Source organism: Elaeis guineensis, chromosome 3 (assembly GCF_000442705.2).
Source record: "Elaeis guineensis isolate ETL-2024a chromosome 3, EG11, whole genome shotgun sequence".
Taxonomy (NCBI): domain Eukaryota; kingdom Viridiplantae; phylum Streptophyta; class Magnoliopsida; order Arecales; family Arecaceae; genus Elaeis; species Elaeis guineensis.
The window spans coordinates 5,059,204-5,065,426 of NC_025995.2; positions in this window are offsets into that span (position 1 = coordinate 5,059,204).

A 6,223-nucleotide genomic window follows, 5' to 3' on the forward strand; every position below is an offset into this window, starting at 1 on the left:
AATTTCATCTTTAGACACGATGTGTCCTAAAAAGATTATTTTGTCCAACCAAAATTCATACTTTTTAAATTTGGAATAAAGCTTTTCTTTCCTTAATATTTGTAGTACACACCGTAAATGTTCTTCATGCTCCAATTTGCTTCTTGAATATATCAAGATATCGTCAATAAATACGACAACAAACTTATCAAGATAGGATTTGAATATTCTGTTCATTAAATCCATAAAGGCCGCTGGAGTATTGGTTAATCCAAATGGCATCACTAGAAATTCATAATGTCCATAACGAGTTCTAAATGCAGTCTTTGGTATGTCCTCTGTTTTGATTTTTAACTGATGATATCCTGAACGAAGATCAATTTTTGAAAAGACTTGTGCACCTTGCAGCTGATCAAACAAATCATCGATTCGATAGAGGATACTTATTTCTGATAGTATTCTTATTCAACTCTCTATAGTCGATATAAAGTCTCATACTACCATCTTTCTTCTTCACAAATAAGACTGAGCTTCCCAAGGAGATACACTAGGCCTTAAAACTTTATCCAACAAATCTGTAATTGATCTTTTAACTCCTTCAACTCCATAGGAGCCATTCAGTAAGGAGCTTTAGAAATTGGACCAGTATTGGGTGCTAACTCAATGGTAAATTCAATTTCTCTGTCTGGTGGTAGTCCGGTTAAATCATCAATGAATACATCCGAAAATTATTTACGATAGAAATATCCTGTAACTTCAATTCATCATGTTCTTTATTTTTATTGATACTAGGTAACCTCTACATCCCTTTCTTAGCATCTGTCTAGCTTGTACAAATGAAATAATACGTGAAGGGTAGTTCCTGTACTTTCATCAAAACTGAATGTTAATTCTTCTGATATTTGAAAGTTCACTCTCTTCCATGACAATCTACAGAGGCATGATAAGTAGCAAGCCAATCCATTCCTAGAATGACATCGAAATCATGCATATCTAGGACCACCAAATCTATCGATAATTTTCTTTCTCCTATTCTGATACTACATGACTTGCACATACTTTCGGTACTCAAAATACCACCTACTGGTGTCTCAACATATAATTTGGTTTTCATAGGTTCACATACTATATCATGTTGTCTAATAAAAGTAGTGGATATAAAGGAGTGTGTAGCACCAGAATCAAACAAAACTGAAGCATGAATATCAGATACAGGAATGATACCTGTCACACAGCATTAGAGGCCTGAGCATCCTGTTGTGTGAGTGCATAGATCCTTCCTTGAGTTTTCGGCCTTTGACCTCCATCCTTTATTTGTGTGGATCTATTCTCATTCCTCTGGGGGCAATCTGCAATTTTGTGTCCTTTCTGTCCACAGCTAAAACAAGAACCAGTATTCCATGGGCAATTAGAAGACTCATGCTCTCTTCGACCACATCTCGAACATCTAGCTGTCTCATTCTCACGTTTCTTATCATTTGCTGGCTTCTTTGCTGGACCCTTATTATTCTGATTTCGTCCTTGAGTTTCACCAAACCTATTTCTCTTCTTCTGATTCCGTTCTCTCTCTGCATGTGCTTCATTTACTTCCCTCTCAATTATTAGAGCTTTATTCACAACTGAGGCATAAGTAGTTAACTCGTAGGGTACAACTTGTTTTCTAATTTTCGTCTTCAGTCCCATTTCAAATTTATGTACTCTATCTTTCTCAATCTCAACTAATCTTGGAACGAACTTGGCTAACTCCGTGAATTTAGCTTCATTTTCTACAACGGATCTGTCCTCCTATTTCAGATGAATGAACTCCTGCTCTTTCTGTATTCTGACACTTCGAGGGAAGTACTTGTCAAAGAATTCATCTCAAAATCTCTCCCAAGTGAGTGGTATCCTATCGTGTTCATATTTTTGTTCAAGTATACGCCACCAGTTGTATGCCTCGCCTTGTAATAGATATGCTGTGTAGCGATCTTCTCTTCATCGTGGCATTCTTGCACGACGAATGCCTTCTCCATTTCCATAATCCAGTTATCTGCTTCCAATGGCTCGATGGTCCCTTTGAAGGCTAGAGGGGCTAGCTTCTTAAACTCGACGATATTGTTTCTCTGCATCGGATGTTCTCCATGTCCAGGTGTCGGTGGAAGATACTGACGTGGCTGTGCATGTTGTTGTTGAAGTAACTGTTGCTGTGTTTGAACTACTCCGATTAGAGTTTGCATTAGTTGAGTCATGTTCGGCTCCTCCTGTACTGTCGGAGTATTTCCAGTAGGATCAATGATTCCCTCCTGTTGAGATGTGCCGCTATTCAATTAGGGAGTGTTATCATCAAGTGGATTTGATGTCCCTCCTACCGCTCCTTGAGTATTCTTCATTCGTCGTGGAGGCATTTTGATCTATGATAAATTTGAGATAATAACTTATCCTTAATAAAGTTATAAACTTACTTGAGACAGGTCAGATCATAATCATCATAACTAACCTCTCAAATTTTTTAATATCTACCCATCACTCGCTCATTCTATTTTACATATCTTTATCTATCTACTTATGCTCTGATACCATATTAATTGTCACGTTTCCGACCCGAGATTGTGAATCGAGGGTCATGGCAACCGCCGCATACTCATAGAAAACTTTTTCCATAAGCATGCAAGGCATCTCATCATGATATCTTACACATAAAGTTAAATAATTTTTCAACTTTTAACAATCAAACCTTAGTTCAAATAACAAATCAAAACTCAGTGTCCAAAAGAAAAATAATTATCTGACAAAGTCAACACTTAAAATAAAAATCTTGAATCAATTTTGAGAAAATCCTAAATCAAATGAGCTAATTCCATCTCTAATCGCTCTCCCAACCGAAATCCCGCATCATGCTAATTTTTTGGATCTGTAAAGAAAAATATAAAACTCATCATGAGCTAAATAGCCCAGTAAGCAGTGTATACCTTTAACTAAATAAATCAGGCAATAATACTGTACATGTCGGTTTACTGATAATAACAAAATCAATATGTAAATTCATGAAATCATAATTATACTATCAATCATATATAAAATTTTAATTCATTATAATTTTAAAATATGCTTATCATCTTAAATTCATCAATTTCTTAATTTCTTCTTACCAACCATGACTATGACCATATTTTTTCTGTGGCAGGGTCATAATACCGTGTATCTGCTTGCGATAGGCTACGAATCATCTGACAACCAAGTCCTTTGGAACCGCTGGTCTCGCTGGCGGTTTGTCGCTGGTCTCTCTGACGATATGTCGCTGGTCTCGCTGGCGACATAAATCCTCAGGACAATCAATTGCCAACGTATGTGCCCCCATTGGCGGGATCCTTTACATAGTTAGGTTGTCAAATTCATATCATCTTTCAATTCATATATTATTTTCAAAAATAATATAAATAAATGATATTCGAGTCAAATCAATCATATCATTCTTTATGATCATACATCATCATAATAATTTTTTAACAATTAACTTCAATCATAAATAATTTCAACAAATAACTTCAATCATATTTAATTTCAACAATTATTTTCAATCACAATTAATTTCAATAAATATTTTCAATCACAAGCATGCCATGAATTTATTTAATTCAAAATTTATAATTTACCAGATAAATTCAATAAAAGTAAACACTACTTACCTCAAAAGAAAATTCAAATTAAAAATTCTAGAAATCTTGAAAATTCTTCTCCGGACCTGATACGTCAAATATCATATTTTTGATCAAAATTTCATCGAATTAAAAAAATTAAAATTTATTAAAATTCAATGTCCTAACATGGATTAACTTGACGACAGCATCCAGGATTTTCGGATTGATCCATGAAAACTCTTCTTATATTTTTTTTAATTATTATTATTATATTTATTTTTTTTAATTCCATAAATCTTAAAAATCTAAGAGAGAGAGCAGAGAGAGAAAGTTTCTCTCTCTCTTTTTTTTTTCTTTTCTTTTCTTTTCTTTTCTATTTTTCTTCTTTTTTCTTTTCTTTTCTTTTCTTTTCTCTCGGGCCCTTCCTGGCCGAAACAGGGGACCGGCAGGTCCCCTCCCTTGACCGGCCGTTCAGGCCACGGCCGACACGGCGAAACCGACGGCAGAGGGGGGGCAACTCTCTCGAGTTCGGAGAGGCAAGGCCGGTGGTCGGTTGTTATCGCCGGTGTCGAAAAATCAAAGGGAAGAAGAGATCGAACAGGGGTCCCTTCTCTGACAAAAATCGGTGACACCCGTCGCCGGCAGTCATGCACAGAGGCACGGAAAAAAGGAGAAAGAAGAGAGGAAGAGGAGAAAAACTTACTTCGGCCTCCAGTGACCCCGCCGGTGAGCAATCGCGGCGAGCACGAAACAAGTATCCGCGGCTCCAATCGGAGAAATCAGGGAGGAAGAGAGGAGAAAAAGACCGGTGTAAGGCTTCTAAGGAAGGGGAGAGCCTTTTTATAGAGAGCCCTAGGACTCCTGGTGGTCCTAGGACTCCCGATCACCGTGGTTTAATCGAAAAAGAAGACTCCTACCGGGAGTCTTCTTCCCGGTTCCCCTGTTCTTCTTTTTTTTTTTTTTTTGGGCTTGGGTCTTGATAGTTGGGCCTTGGATTGGGCTATAACAGTCAGTGTCCCTCTTTCTCCCTCCTCCCTCTTTCCATTCCTCATCATCCACTTCTCTTCCTCCATGATGGATCTCTCCACCTCCACTCATTCCTCACCAGTGACTCCCCTTCCCCCTCCTTCTCTTCCTTATCACCCACTTCTTCTCCTCCTTCTCATCCTCTTCCTCTTCTAAGCTTGTCCATATGCCTTTCTCCTCTATGATGGCTCCCTCTACCTCCAATCATTCTTCATCGATGTTGCTTTTGTCCCCCTTTTCTCCTTCATCCTCATCCATTTTTCCTTCTTATTCTCCTTCTCCAAGCCATCCATGAGCCCTTCTTCTCAATGGCAGCCTCCTCTATCTTTGTCTTTTCTCGTCAGAGATCCATCTTTCCCCTACCTTTCCTTTGCATCATTTTCTCTTTTTTATTATCCACTTCCTCCAAGATCATCTATGAGCCCTCTGCCTCCAAAATGGTTCTCTTCATCTCCATCCATTCTTTATTGACAGCCTCTCTCTCCTCTCCTTTCTTCTCATCTTTTTTTCTCCTCATTCTTTTCCTTCTCTAAACCCATCCATGAGCCCTACCTCTCTACGGTTGCCCCCTCTATCTTCATCTCTTTTCACCGATAATCCATCTTTTCCCCTTTCCTTCTTCTCCTTCTTGTTATATACTTTCTTCAAGGTCGTCCATGAGTCTTCTCCCTCCATGATGATTCTATCAACCTTTACCTATTTTTGCTGGTAGTTCTTTCCACCTCCTCTCTTTCCTTACCCCTTCTCCTCCTCTTCCTCCTTAAATCCTACTCACGAGACCTTCAACACCATCCTCTCCCTCTATATCGACCGTCATGATCCTACACCCTCCCTCTTTGATTGCTTCTTCCACTTCCATCTCTTTCTTATACGACTGCTTTCATATGGGTGAGGGGCATTTTCATTCATTGAGAAGGAAAGCTAATATTATTTATTGGTATATAAACAGTTAGATCATATTAGAATATATGAATATTAGAATGATTAATTTGATATTTTTAAAATTTAAAAAATATAAATGAGATTGGATTGAAATTAAAAAAATATTTTTATAATTTATCTAAATATTTAAATAATACTGTAGCACCTCCCACCTATTTAAGGCCCGCGTTGCTTGGACACTGATCAGGGGCCACTAGCCATATCAGGGAGGCCACATTCATCATAAAGAACGGATAGGTTCTCGTCCTGCATTTGTATGCAAATGCGCATGTACATACGTGGTACAGCGTATGTACAAGAAAAGTTAAGAAAATTTTTGTGTACAAAAATTTCAAGCAGTAATTATACATGACAAAGAAATTGCTTAGGTATCGTTTTTGGAACCTTAACCGATTTAGATTTCCAATCCACGTGAAATTTGGGACTAATCTTCAGAAAAAATTAGTGCAGAGGATTACCGGAATCATTGGTATCCGACAACCATGTCCTTCACCAACTCAACTAATTAGTACATGTGGTTGCGTGAATTGGTTGGCTGGCAATGTGTGGGACCATCCGCCGGACGGCAAGATAGGCATATAGAAATGCCCCAGGGAGACGCCATCATAAATCTAACGGTGACGCTTTGTCGGATTATTCGATTACTACACTCACATCCG